Source organism: Mchenga conophoros, linkage group LG17 (assembly GCF_057382185.1).
Source record: "Mchenga conophoros isolate Kocher_MC1m ecotype Shallow Benthic linkage group LG17, M_conophoros_male_GT1.1, whole genome shotgun sequence".
Lineage (NCBI taxonomy): Eukaryota > Metazoa > Chordata > Actinopteri > Cichliformes > Cichlidae > Mchenga > Mchenga conophoros.
Genome location: NC_140542.1, coordinates 36,190,098 through 36,205,448, shown reverse-complemented (window position 1 = coordinate 36,205,448; position 15,351 = coordinate 36,190,098). Strand labels below are relative to the sequence as shown.

Below are 15,351 nucleotides of genomic sequence, written 5' to 3'. Positions count from 1 at the left end.
TTTTCAGCATGACAGCACCAATGCAATCAAAGCATACCTGGATAAACACACAACAGAACACTAGAGTCACTGACTGGCCTCCCCAGAAGCGGGACCTTAACATTATTGAAGCAATGCGGCACCCGCTTAACAGAGAATTAAACAAAAGGCAGCCAGCACCCAAAGAAGACTTTGAATGTTCTTCAAGAAGCCTGGAGAACTATTCCTGAAGACTACTTAAAGACTACTTGAAGCAATAAAAAAGTGACCCAGAGAGTGAAACACTGAAGAAACTGGGGAGAGTTGAACACTAAGAAACACAGGGACAGAGATCAATGATATAAATAATTAACAAAAGCCAGCAACATTACACTCCATAAGAAAGTGGATCCAGCAATATTACAGAACAAATAAAGCTCTATGGAAATGTCTCTTGTTTTACAGGACAACAAGCATTGGCACAGACAGTTGTCCCAGATTCCTCCCTGACATGATGTCCACACTCCCATTGGGCTGTTGTGTTTCAGTATCATGCTGAGGATGTGTGCATGTGTAATGCAGTGAAAGGGACATTACCAGGGCTTGCATGGAGGGAAATGGAGGGTTCTCAAGCACTCAGGGACATCTGGATCTAATTTTTATCCACTTTTAATTGCATGGATGCATTCTCCTTCAACGAAGCAATGTACTAAACTTACTCTAAACGCCTAACCAAAATACACTGAATCATAATGAATAACTTTACTATATTTGAAAAGTGATAGTCCAATTCATCATAATACTTTATTTGTACTTTTGACACAATCTGCGTTATTATTGTCCCCCTTTTTTTTTTTTTTACACATCACAGATACACTTAATTCTACTCTACTGCCAGCTGAATACATGAATACATTCAGGAAGAAGCAGGTAAGATTATTTCTTTTTATTTGTTTCTTGTTCTTGTGTGGGCAATACATGTGGGCAGTTAGTACTGAGATGGGAAACATCGAGTCCAAAAGTGAAGACCTCCAAGATCACCACGTTTCTTCTCACTTTTCAAAGCCTACCCAAATCCTGCCAATTCCTATTTTAGTACCAAACTTTACTGAAAACTTCCACTGAAAATCAGTTGAGCCAAGAAGACTGAAACTTGGACACTGTGGTGGGGTTAGGATAAAAAAGATATGTGCTTCACTCAACACTCAACATCTATGTCATAGAATCAGATTTTCATTACATGGTACAATGTATCCAAATTATATCAACAACATCCTGATCCAGTGTGTGCACAAAACATAAATACCACAGTATCATTTACTTTGTATAAAAGGCCCCAAAGTTCATAGAATAGTTTATTGGTGTTTATAAGTTTATATAAGCTCATTTAAGATTCAGTCTTCTGTCAGTTTGGGCCAGCTCACCTTCTAGTGACATCATCCGGTTAGTAAGGTGGGCAGTTTAATGTCGGATGAGCAGTGTTGGTCCGGAGGGGGTGCACTGATTCCTGGGGAATGTTATGTGTGCGTAAATGACAAGTAAGTATTGACCTGTGTTGTATTTTGCCTTTGTTTGTGTCAGTACTGTAGTATGTTACCATTTAGGAGCTAATGTAGTCCATAGTTGGAGCGGTAGGCCACGCATGCAACGCGTGAGTTCACCCTCATTTCATATGCTAATTTATGTTGTTAGCTTACCCCGGTTTAGCTTTGTTGACGTATGTACGGTCGCTCGTATGTCCATAACGTCATTCCTGTGTTATCAGACCTTCTCTGTATGTTGTATGTGATGCTTGTGATTGTTTACTTTAAAGTAGCGGAGTTTGTAGCGAACAATAAGGTACGAGGATTAATCAAATAGCGATCGTAGTTTGACCGGAAGGATCGCGTTCCCGCTTGCCCTTCACAATAAGAGCATTACGACTGATTATAATGGGGGCGCTTTTATTTTGTACAACTACCGGAAGTAACCCATGTCCCCACGGTAACTTAACCTCGCACTAAGGCTGTTTAGTTGCATAGTGTGAGCAGTTTGAAGTGTACTATATTTTTCTGATCTTTATATTTGATTATGTTGATTATGTTATATTTGAATTTACATCGGTCATTGTAAGTGCCGTTTATATTCCACCACAAGCGGACACGGTCACCGCCTTATGCGAGCTGCATGAGGCACTCACACAGCACCAGACACAACACCGGGACGCTGCGCTTATTGTGACGGGGGACTTTAATAGCGCCAACCTCAAACGCGCAGCGCCGAACTTTTATCAACACATCACCTGCCCCACCAGGGGTGAAAGGACACTGGACCACTGCTACACTACGGTCAAGGACGGCTACAAGGCACAATCCCGCCCCCCGTTTGGCAAATCTGATCACGCCGCCATCTTCCTCATGCCAAAATACAAACAAAGGCTGAAACAGGAAGTTCCGGTTCAGAGGAAGGTCACGCGCTGGACGGATCAATCGGTGGCCGCGTTACAGGACGCACTCGATGACGCAGACTGGGGCATGTTCAGAAACAGCTCCGACGATGACGTCAACGTGTTTACGGAAGCGGTTGTGGGATTCATCGGGAAACTAGCGGATGATACCGTGGAGACAAAGACTATCACAACGTTTCCCAACCAGAAGCCGTGGGTGGATAAAACCATCCGCGACGCTCTGAGATCCCGCACCGCTGCCTACAACACGGGACTCATGACGGGGGACATGGACCCGTACAAAGCCGCGTCATATAACGTGCGGAGGGCGGTGAAAGAGGCGAAGCAGCGCTACGGGAGGAAACTAGAGTCACAACTCCAACAGAGTGACTCTAGGAGCCTGTGGCGGGGACTAAGGACAATAACGGACTATAAAGCACCAACAACCGGTATGACGAACGCGGCCGTGACTCTGGCAGACGAGCTGAACACTTTCTATGCTCGCTTCGAGGCTGCAGCTAAGGTCTCCAACAATGCTAGTGTTAGCGGCGCTAACGGCTGCAGACAGGAAGATACTGCCAGCACCGGAAACGTGCTCGTCATCTCCGAGCATGAAGTAAGGAGAGCCTTCAAGAGAGTGAACACCAGGAAAGCAGCAGGACCAGACGGCATCCCAGGTCGTATCCTAAGAGACTGCGCATACCAGCTAGCTCCTGTGTTCACTGAGATATTCAACATCTCTTTATCTCAGTCGGTGATCCCCACATGCTTCAAAGAGTCCATCATTGTTCCTGTCCCGAAGAAACCCCACCCTGCTTCTCTCAATGACTATCGCCCTGTAGCCCTCACCTCAGTAGTGATGAAGTGCTTTGAACGCCTGGTCAGAGACTTCATCATTTCTTCACTACCAGACACACTGGACCCACTACAGTTCGCTTACCGTCCAAATCGTTCCACAGACGATGCCATCTCTCATCTCCTCCACACATCACTCACTCACTTGGACACTAGAAGGGGGAATTATGTTAAAATGCTCTTCATAGACTACAGCTCTGCATTTAACACCGTAATTCCCTCCACACTCACCACCAAGCTGGAGCATCTGGGACTCAGCTCATCTATGTGTCAGTGGATCTCCAACTTCCTAACTGGCAGACCACAGGCAGTAAGGATGGGCGGACATGTCTCAGCCTCCACCACTCTCAGCACTGGAGCCCCCCAGGGGTGTGTTCTGAGCCCCCTGCTGTACTCTTTGTACACATATGACTGTGTGGCCACTACCAGCTCCACCACCATCATCAAGTTTGCTGACGACACCGTCGTGGTGGGCCTGATCTCTGATAACAACGAGACGGCCTACCTGAAGGAGATTAGGAATCTGGAGAACTGGTGCCAGAGGAACAACCTCCTTCTAAACGTCAGTAAGACAAAGGAGCTGATAGTGGACTTCAGCACTAAGCAGGAGAGGAACTACCAGACCCCCGTCATCAACGAGTGCCCAGTGGAGAGAGTGGACAGCTTCAAATACCTCGGAGTTCACATCACGCAGGACCTGTCATGGTCCTGTCACAGCAACACCGTGGTGAAAAAGGCCCGACAGCGTCTCTACCACCTCAGACGCTTGAGAGACTTCCAACTGCCCTCCAAGGTGCTCAGGAACTTTTACTCGTGCACCATAGAGAGCATCCTGGCGGGAAACATCTTAACCTGGTTCGGGAACAGCACCATGCAGGACAGACGAGCTCTACAGAGGGTTGTGCGGTCAGCTGAGCGCACCATCCGCTCCGAGCTCCCTGACCTGCACTCAATCTACAGCAGGCGGTGCTGGACCAAGGCCAGGAAGATCGTGAAGGACCTCAGCCATCCCAACAACAGACTGTTCTCTCTGTTGAGGTCAGGAAAGCGATTCCGCTCCCTGAAGACCAACACAGAGAGACTGAGGAGGAGCTTCTTCCCGCAGGCGATACGGTCTCTCAATCACACCACCACACAGTACTGACCCACACATATGGTTCTTACACACACTGGACTTTCTGGACTTTGATTTTGCACAACACTGGTCACTATATTCTTCATTTCCAGTTAATACTTGTACAGCTGCTGTTATTGTGTATATATTTATTTATATTTAGATTTCTTCATACATTCTTATATAGTTCTATATTGTGTATTGTGTATTTTGTTGTACAGTTATTTTATTTTCAACTTTAATTTATATATTTTATCTTATTCTTCCCAGTTAAATTTACCCTTCATTCTAATTTGTGTTGTACAGTTATTTCATTTTTAACGTTAATTTATATTTTATTCCTTCCTAGTTAAATTTACCCTTTTTAATTTTTCATATTTATTTCCTATCTTATTCATAGCCTTTCCTTTTTTGTTTTCTTTAGGTCACGAGCAGTTGTCCAAGCATTTCACTACATATCGTACTGTGTATGACTGTGTACGTGACAAATAAAATTTGAATTTGAATTTGAAATTTGAACTATATTGTATTATGTCTGTATTTGAGTGTTTGTCTTGTCTATTCTCTTTATTTGTTGTTATTTCCATTGTTTATTTCTTTTGTAGAAAACCACACACACACCTATGTACACCCGCTGTGTTTACAGCCGCAGAAATTGAATGGTGACAATGAAGTGCCTCAAACGGAACCTCAAGCTCCCTTCTTCTTTCATACTCTGGGACAGTTTGGCCTTGTCATGATTCGAGTTTTGAGGAGAAGACAAACGACTGCATGGTCTCAGTAGATGTCAGAATAGTGATTTTTATTATACATATGTACATATGGGGAAGATGAGCATCACAAGCCTTTTAGAGCCGATCTCCCCCGAACAAGCATCTCACAAGGCTTTTATTACAATGATGACGTCAAGTCACATGATAAGTATCAGTCAGTTCTCAGAACTCAGGAAGTTCCCCTCACTCCACAAGTTCTCCTTATAAGGCCTCCAGATGTTTCCACTCAGCCCAGCACTCAGAGAAAACCAGTGTGTGTGGTGTGTATATCTATTCGTGTCTATTGTGAAAGTATATCTATCAGAAAACTGTCCTCAGACGACCCTCCTATTCTTACTAAGTGTGTGTGTACACATGCATGTGTTATATAAGAGCGTGCATGTACTTTAAAGGCCTGTGTACGTGCAGAACTGAACATAGAACTAAGGCAGGGTCCAGCAGGACCCACAGGCTTCTGAGTGGTTACAGAACTGTGAAACAGCTTTAAACAAATAACATGAATAGTACAGAACAACAATAGACTGATTAAAGTACTGATAATCTGTGTAGATTAATGTTAACATAGATGTGGTTCAAAGATTATTCTGTCAACTGGTTCAACAATGGTAAATGATTAATGATTGATACTTCTGATTATAACTGTGATCATAAGAATACAAAATAAAATATCTCCTGGTCACATTCCTCCTCTTTGGGCTGGCTTGCCAGCCCAACTCACACCAGGATTTGTTTCCAAACCAAACAAACACGTTATGACACTTATCAACCCCAACACCTCCGTTGTTTTCCAATTTTCCCACAACCCAGCTGTTCTTTTAGCTTCAGACTCGAGTTTCAGCCTGTCACGCTTCAGGCCCCTTTACCACCTCCTCTCGGAGTGAAGAAACGCCCTCGGATTCTTCTTTCTTCGACTTCCGGGGTTAGACCACCCTTCAGTCGTTACACAGATCTGGGGATTATTCTGCCCCACTTTCAAACAAAGATCTGTGTGTTTGTTGTCCGTTGTCACCGCCGTGTCCCCCTTTTTGCCAAAAGCCTCTCGAACCTCGTTGGTCTCTGGTGTTCCTAGTTTTTGCCAACCCCTTCCTGGTTATCGCTGTGGTTATGGGATCCATCTTCTCAAGGAGCCCCAAGGCCATGACACTTGACCCCAGTTGCTGTGAAGGGTCCCCATATCTCCGTGTCCCCGTCTGGTGTCTGTTCCCTTCTCTGCAAGAGACAGAAAGCCAACACCTCTCCTGCGCTGGCTCTCCTAACCTAATGTTGTTGACTTTGTTTATTCCAATCCTATGCCATGCTTATGTGTGTAAGCGTGCATGCACTTAACCCTCTGCACGTGAAGTCAATAGCTCCAATATATCAATCCGATCCGTTGTCGGATGAAGCTTTTGACCTTCACAGACTAAGTGCCAGCTCCTTATAAGCACATTTGCAATGTGTGTATAAAAGTGAACAACAGACCTCAAACAAATTGGGCATTCTTAATTCCAACTTAAGTGTAGTACTCAGTTTCTGATCATCTAATTATGCTTCTCACTCGTTCCCTAAATTGTCTAGAAACCTTTAATTTTGCCATACCTAAATTATTAAAACACAAACCAAATGATAGACCCCCTATATAGCTTTTGCCTTTATGAGCACACTTCAATAATGAGCAACAACCTGCAATCTGTACCAAAAATCTTCATGGTCACACCTGCAATTAAAGATCAAATGCACTTTATACCTGTTTTAATTCTTCCTTATATAGAACCTCCTCAGTTTCAGGTTAGTTGCGATTAGTCTCAATTAATCGTTCTAGTTGTATTTTGCAATTCAGCTAAAAAGCAAACCTGTTAAAGCAAACAGCTTATTTACAACCACCTGCAAATCATAAGAGTAATAAAAGATTCAGCACAACAGACAAGTATCATGTTCAGGATTTCTCTGATCATTAAATCACTATTATTGCCGCAATTTGTTTTATTCACCCTTTGGGCAATGTTACTCCGAGAGAGAGAGAGAGAGAGAGAGAGAGAGAGAGAGAGAGAGAGAGCCCCTAATGGCCAGTTAGTGGGCTCTAGGTTAAACTGTCCCCAAATTAGTTATTTGTTATTATTACTTGTTTTCATGTCACTTGTCTGTTTTCTACTGCACCCTTCTCACCAAAGCAAAGCAAACATTAGCAGCACATTGACTGTAGTCAGCCATCCACATCCCATAGGTGCTATAAAAACATTTCCTGTAAAAGAATCACAGTTTTCAAGACAGGGTGTGTCTCACCCAACACTCTCACCAGAATACAGTGCAATAGCCTCACCAACTCCTAACCCATAAACACCGTTTCTTCACACATCCGCCCAGAAATCCTGTAATAGAAAAACATTAAAAACTGTAACCCTGTAGGGAAGAAAATGTAAATGGTAACGCTGCGCAGTTACCTCTGTAAACAACACAAGACACAAAAATGGCATTTACAGGTTCACTCATCCTCGAATATTTTGTCATCCTTCTACTCCTGTAAAAAGAAACACACATAAATTCATCCACCCTTTTATCCTATCTAGGTGGAGGTGGTTAACCTTGAGTCATGGTCTAGTCTTGTCATCTTTTACCAGTCAGTCCGTTTGTTTTTATTTCCAGTCTTTCATCCATTCATCCTTCCATCCATTTCTTTCTTTCTTTGCTGATAGTGAAACCTGTCGTCGCATTTAGTTTCCACACTCAGCAAAATGACGTCATCTCAAAAAGAAAACAAGAACTTGAATTTGGATTACCTCGCTAAATCCTTTTTTAGACAGGGACTCTCATTTCTAATTGTCCCCACAAGTGTTTCCTCCAGAACCCATTTCGATGCGGAGAAACTCACTTACAACAATTTTCTCGCCGACGTGTAATGCTTGTAATTTCCGATGTGCAGATCTGCTTAAACAAAAGATTCACAAACAAAAATCAGTGCACTGTTCAAAATATAAAACAAAATAAAATGAAAAATAACAAAAACAAAAATACCAACGCCCGGGTCTTAGGACTTGTCACTGAATATTCCTCCCATCAATAAAAATACCCACCTAAACCTACACAGAGTCAAATCAACACCACCTCAACCTTTTCATATTCATAAACCTATATGTTTTGCGTTCGTGAAACAAAATTGAACCGTTTCCATATTGAGTCATTTGAGCTCTTGAAATGTTTTAATTCTCTTAATTCTGCCAGTTTATTTCAACACTTATTCAATGACTTTTATTCAACTGCTACTTGGTCACTCAAATTTTAGCTGTTCAAATTGCCTAGAGTTCAACAAAGTCTAGATCCCCGTTATCATGAAACTTGAACGGGTGTACGATGATTTACTTACAGTAATTTAGAATCATCACTCAACCTAGCTCCACTACTGGCACTGCGTGACTTTTCTCACACTGGAAACCAGAATTTAGTACAGAACTTTAATACCTCAGGCAATCGTGTTCAAGGGCTGCCCCCCCCTTTCTCTTCTTCTTTGTCCGTGTGTTCCTCCTTTTATTAAATCTCCATCACAATGATGTGGCGCTCTGAAATAAGACTCACACTGTTAATTCATCGTTTTTACTCTGCATCACTGCTCAGGCTGTTTTCTTTTCTTTTTGGTGTACAGTAAACAATTGAGTCGAGGCCTTAAGCCCCAGATATCTCGCACAGGCATCGTTTTCATAACCAAACCGCTCCGGACTCTGCTCCCCAGACCACACAAATGCCCTCTGGGCTTATTATTACAGCAAATTCTGTATTTGACTTTGTCGTGTGCAGCATTGAGCCTTTGTCAGTAAAGCATTCTTCATTGCAGCAGCTGGAGCATTGTGTGTCACTTCTTAGTGAATTAAATCAACATTTTGATTTTGGTGCATGGGTATGTATCAGTTTTCACTCCCTCAACGAGTGCATAAGTGTTCATTTGTGTGTTTCTCTTCATTCTAAGTCGGCGCATGCAGAAGTGTGTGTTTGTGGGTTGGTGTATGTTTGTGTTCATCACCTTCCTGTTCTGTAGTTTAGGTAAACCAGCGGCCTGAAGCATGCCCTGGGGTCCTCCCCTCCTCTTTGGGTCTGTTTTCATCCGTTGTTGCAGCTGCCTGCATCTTCTCCTTGTAACTTGACCCTTTTGCTTCTGTAACTCTTTCAGGGTTTGCTCCTGCTGTTGGAGCTTTGCGTCAGGTCTGACGACCTCCTGCTCCAGCAAGCTTCCGCCTGATTACAAGTCCTGTACGTGAAACTCCAAGTCTGACTGATGAGTTCAATTAGCAGCCAGCTCCTCCGGAGCCATGCTCAGTTTCTGTTCTCATGCCTTGAGCTCTTACTGAGGGCAAAAACCTCAGAGTCTTTTCCTTCCACGTCAGATTGGAGTCTATTTATGTTGTCTTTACTTTGCTCCACGGCCTTCTGCAGCTCTGCTGTTCGGCTCTTCTCAGAGGTCAGCATTCTTTTGCTCACCCTCCCTTTTCCTCCGGGCTTAATGCGCGTCTCGTCACAGCTCTGTCAGCTGACGCAGTCTGGGAATTTCCCCCGTGTAGTGAAACGGGCTTTAGGTTTAGTGCTCCCCGTCTCTGCTGCATGAGATCGCTTTTTTGCAGCACTGTTGACATCCTCAAGTTGTTGTTGTGAGTCCAGCTGCTGTGGCCTTCAGGGGTCAAAGGGTCAAAGATGGTCGCGGAGAGGGCAACGATGGTAGAGGGGACGGTAGGAGTCCAGGTCAGCTTCGGCTTTCAGAAAAAACAAAAACAAAACAAAACAGGTGAACAGGAAAATGATGTTGTGTTGGCTGTGCTGTGTTGGCTGTGTTATCCCGAGAGGGGAGAAACAACGAGGTCTCCTTTCCCCCCTTTTTTGTTTTTTCTCACCACATAATCAACTCATGACCCCTCAAGTTGACAGGACAACACAGGCACGTGTTAAAATTCTAAGATCCTGTTTAGAAACCTAAAAAGGAATTTTCTCCCATTCAGTAGTCATATGTCTTAAACAATCAACAAAAACCTGTCCCAATTCGACCCCTTTAACCACTAAATTTGTCGTGTCCTCACTTAATCATCAGACCAGTGTCTTTGTCTTTTCACGTTAAGTTGTCGTCCTGCAACCCAGAGAGTCTATTTGTCAGTAGTGGATAAACTATATCATTTAAAAACAGGTGTATGTTAAGTGTCGCTACTTTAATCTTGCATGTACGTGCACATGTATGTAAGCTGTTTCTTCATTGCATGTATGGGTGCGTCTGTATATAGAATAAAATAGAACAGAATTCAACTTTATTGTCATTGCACATGCACAGGTACAGGGCAACGAAATGCAGTGTATGGGTTAATTTAACTTTTTCTCAAATGAGGCATTTCTCTAACACGCACATGTGTCTGTTCCTCACACTTCTCATACCTTTCTCTGGTTGTGTGTGGTTTTATTTGTTTCAGTCATTTACCAGGAACATCTTTTCCTTTTTTCCATGTCTTCCGCCAGAGGTTAACACTGGTGAGATTCAGGGACACAGCACCCAGAGCAGTTCAGCGAGAAAAACCTGCCTAAAACTACATTCTCTCTTTTTTTTCCGGGAGGGGTGGGGACAAGTCTGGTGTCCAGCCGTGACTTTTTAGCCAAAGCTTGGCCTGTCTTCTGCTGCCGTACTCAGGTTTCCAGGTTAAGAAAAAACACCTGTATGAAGACACTAAACATACATTTAGTATTTGTATAAACATAACTGCCTAAATTATTGAACTCTTGAGGAGGGTTGATTTCAGAATCAGAATCAAAATCAAAAACTTTATTGTCATTGTCATGAGACCAACGAAATTAAGAATGGTCCCCGATCATTGCATCATCCCTAGCAATATCAAAATATAAACAAAACAATAAAATTCAATAAATAAAATAGATAGAATACTTAAAATACTAAGTATTCCCACAGTCATGCTTCAGACCGTGCATAGATTAACACAAGAGTGGCATGGTGGACATTTTTGTAGTATTCAGATGTGTTATTGCAGTTGGATAACAGCTGTGGTTGAGTCTATTAGTCCTTGCTCTGATTGCCCTGTACCGTCTGCCTTAGGGCAACAGTTCGAACCGGGAGTGGCCAGGATGTGAGGTGTCTTTTATGATGTTTTGGGCCTTTTTTAAAACAGTGGGCGTTGTTTGACTCTTTACTAACTTTAAACCCCACCATAACAATTTCTCACTCACAAACTTCTATGCATCCATTTAAACATGCGAAGCCAGCACAAAATCACACACATACCCCTACAGCAAAGCTTTAACATAACCACAATCCAACTCCTCCCTTAAACGGGAGAAATCACCCTGAATCAACCAACTCTATATAAAACGTCAAACAAAGATAAACCACAAACATTTCTACACTTCTGTGTCTTCCACGCAGCACAATAGGCAGAAAAACACCGATTACTCACAGTCTATTGAATTTATACTTAACATCACAACAAAAGAAAAACCTGCTCTTTTCACAACTCTCACAGCTAAAGTTGCCAACTCCAAAACCACAGAATTAAATCAATATAGTCAAAACTCTTACCCAGAGCCTCTGAAATAATAAAAAATCACCAAACACTCAGTTACTCTTTTTCACTCGCTCCTTCTCACTCCCTACTTCCTCATTCTGCATACACGCTCGCTCCCGCGGACCCGCTCGGCCCCGCGGGCTCACTCGGCCCCCACCTTTTTTCTCTCACAAAGACAGAGAGAGACCCTTTTCCTTTTTTTTTTTTCTCCAGCACACATACACACACAGAATCCCAACTGAGAGAAAGAGGGAGAGAAAAGAAAAGAGTTTGTAGAAAGGAAGTTTTTAGCAGGAGTTTCAGATTTAACAGATTTATAGAACTTATTTACACACACAGGTAATTTATAATCTATATACACACGGGCCCGCATAGACGTCATATGTATAAAATATCTCCTGGTCACAGCCTTAAGTGGTGTTCTGGCCGACACACCGGGGCGACCGCAGTGCTCAAAGACTGAATCAGTGCCACAGCCGTGCCTATCTTTGATATCTCCACTACACTGGTATATTTAATACCTTAATGGAGGTAAATCAGGGTCAAATGTTTTATTCAGTTGAGAAAATGATTTGAAACTGATATTCTAAGTTTTAATATTTAAAAACTGGAAAAAATGTGTTTAAAAGACAAATGAATAATTTTATTTTGAATAAACTTTTTTGTTTTCATGCAAATCTTTTTCTTAACAGTTTTTAATTTTCAGCTTCAAATTCATTTTTTAGTTTCAAGTCTATTTTTTTTTCAGTTTTCAGGTCTTTTTTTTTTTTCCAGTTTCAGACTTTTGATCCTGGTCGCTAAGCTATAAGAGTGATGAACTCCGTAGAGAAATAAAAGAATCACCCGCTCATTTCTGTATATTACATTGAAATTAAAATCCCCCATCCCCCTTAATACACCTTTATACCTTACTTTATCTTTGACCTTAATGTATATCAATATGTTACAAACATTAACTTATCAATATATTCCATTATATGATAATAGGAGAAACTGTGTTTCGTACCTGTTGGCTGGTGCCAGCAGCATCCCGAGAAGGAGAGGTGGTGGAGAGAATTTTTAACTTGTAATAAATGTGACAAGGCAGCTGCGTCTACCCCTTGATACACACCCACAACACAAAATCAGAGTAACAAATCTGAAACTGGAAAAAAGGGTTTGAAACCAAAAAATGACTCTGAAGCAGAAAAAAAATTAAACCGTAAAAAAAAAAAAATGCATGAAAAATAATAATTTATTCAAAATAAATTATTCATTTCTTCTTTTAAACACATTTTTAAAAAACATTTTTAAATATCAAAACTTAGACTTTCAGTTCCAAATTACTTTTTCAAATGACTGAAACTTTTGATCCTGATTTAGATCCATATGTCACGATCCTGGGTCATTTGACCCAGTGTTTTGAGTTTTAATATATTTTGATGTTTACGGTTTATGTTTAAGTTCATTAGCTTATCGAAGTTCAGTTCTATTTTGCCTATGTAGCCCTGTCAAAGTTCATTTTTTATTAGATTCCCTTTGTGCCTTCACCCCTGTGTTTAAGTCTCCCTCGCCTTTCATGCGTTTCGTGTCTGTGTGTCGATGTTGTCAGTCTTGTGTTGCCATGTCTGTGTCTCGTTATATTTCCTGTTGTATTTTGAAGAGGTCTGGTGTCCCCTGTTCATTGTGTTTAGTTTCACTTCCCCCGTGGCATCATCTTAATTGCAGTCAGCTGTTTCCCCATGTGTTTTCACTTCCCCTGATCACCTCCTGTATGTATTTAGTCTGTGTGTTTTCATTCATTCCTTGCCAGGTCATCTGTTGTTTCACATTTCCAAGTTTTTAATGTGTTCATGTCCAGGTTTGTTCATGTTCAATTTTAGTTTTCCCAGTTTAGGTTAATAGTTTTACATCAGTTTGACTTGCCCTTTGTTCGTACCTTTTGTTAATTCAAGTTACTTTCCAAGTTCCATTGTGTCTGCGTTTGAGTCCACTATTCACACTCCAGACAGTCTGCTTCCACACACTGTGACACCATACCACTTCTCCCTGAAGGACATCACTTTCTTAATCCCCAAGAACCAGTTTTAGCAACAAAGGATTGGACCACGAGCCTTGATCTGGTTGAAGTGAGACAGAGTCCATTCATATTGTCTTCAGAAGAGTCCTCTGAATCACACTTAGTCTGCCCATTCACCCAACACCAATTGCCTTGCCTTGGGAAACTGCCAGAGGCAAAATGTTAGGACAGCATAACTCCTGGGAACACTGTAAAGTCCTCCGCTGCGAAATGGAAAGTTTTTTTCCCTAAATTTGGGGAAAAAACTGATATCCCTCCTTGTCAGTGAGTAGGAAGACAAATATAACTCACAAACCTGCATGTTAACTCATATGGTGTAACATGTATAAGCAAGATGACTTGATATAAAGGCTGGACAAGGACTTGAGAGCTCTGGCTCTGGGTATAGACCGAGTTGTCCCCCATTCAGAAGGTGGGTGGTTTAATTCCTTGGCTTCACTAGTGCTGTAGTGTCCTTGGGCAAGACATGGAACCTCAAAGTGCTACCAACATGCATTGGTAACTGTGGGAAAGCACTTAAGGCCCAGAATAAAGCTCCGTATCAGTGTGTGAGTGAATGAGCTTTCTAATAAAAAGTGCTTTGAGTGCTCACAGTTGAAACATTCTGTCAGTGTTAGTCCATTTAAAATTTACTAAAAGATGAAGCACTGACTCTAAGACGTCTTTGTGCCCAAAGAACAAATAGGTTGTTATCACAGTTTGTAGAAAAGGTGGTAGAAGTTTATAATATGGCCAGAGACAAAGGTTGTAATTCCTCCAGCTTAAAATTACTTTATTTCAATGTATTTTTTCTTACATTAGGCGATCATTTAATCTATGCAAACATATTTACTGATAGCTGCATGAGAATGAGAGGGCAACAGTTCAGCTATTTACAGGAAATAAGTTATACTGTAAGTCATACTAGCATGCTAGTACATTGCAAACAAACATTGTTAACAGTAACCTCAGTGGTGGGGAGTGCAGTGCAAACAAGAAATAGACTGTTAGCTTGTAAAGGAAAAGTTTGAATGTGTTGAAATGTTGTGGTTGCAGCAACTGAATGTTTTAGATGGTTTCCTCCTTTTACTTAGGCACACAGAAATGGCAATGTCTGTGCTCGGAAAATCAATTCTCACATTCATCTTCATCACAAAAGGGAAAAAAGAAAAAAAGAAGTTAAAGAACAGTAAAAGGAAAAAGGCACACAAAAAAAAGGAAATAAATGACTAAGCTATACATATAAAAAAATGTAATAAACAGTTTATTTTGGGTTCAACCATAAAAAAAACCCATTTTATTTGCATCTTTTTTCATTCATGTCAGTTTAAATTTTTTATAGTTTTTGCACCGCCCTTTTGAAAGTTATGGTTGATCAATGTTTGTAAAAGAAAAATATCTAATTTGCTCTGACCTATGCCCTGGAAAATTTAATGTTTCATTAATTTTTTTCTTATAAATAGGAAAGCAAGAACATTCCTTATTATATTTGTATTTGTAATATGAAGCCAAACTGAATAGTGTAGCAACCGTCATGTACATATATTACACAATGAAAATGTTAAACGGCAAAGTTAACGCATGCTATGGCACTTAACAGTACAGAGTATTTATTGTGAGATGTAAAATTTTCTATTTTGTTTCTACTAAAATATCAAATATAGAAGTTG

The 15,351-nt window shown here is 41.3% G+C and overlaps 1 long non-coding RNA gene across 1 annotated transcript; it reads right to left on the bottom strand.

Moving 5' to 3' along the window:
• Window positions 1–5,133: 5,133 nt before the first annotated feature.
• LOC146555847 (uncharacterized) lies at window positions 5,134–11,732 on the bottom strand. The gene is made up of 2 exons (XR_014889163.1): window positions 11,658–11,732; window positions 5,134–10,793 (listed from the first exon to the last, which is right to left on the bottom strand). It is a non-coding gene; the product is annotated as an uncharacterized LOC146555847 (long non-coding RNA).
• Window positions 11,733–15,351: the final 3,619 nt, after the last annotated feature.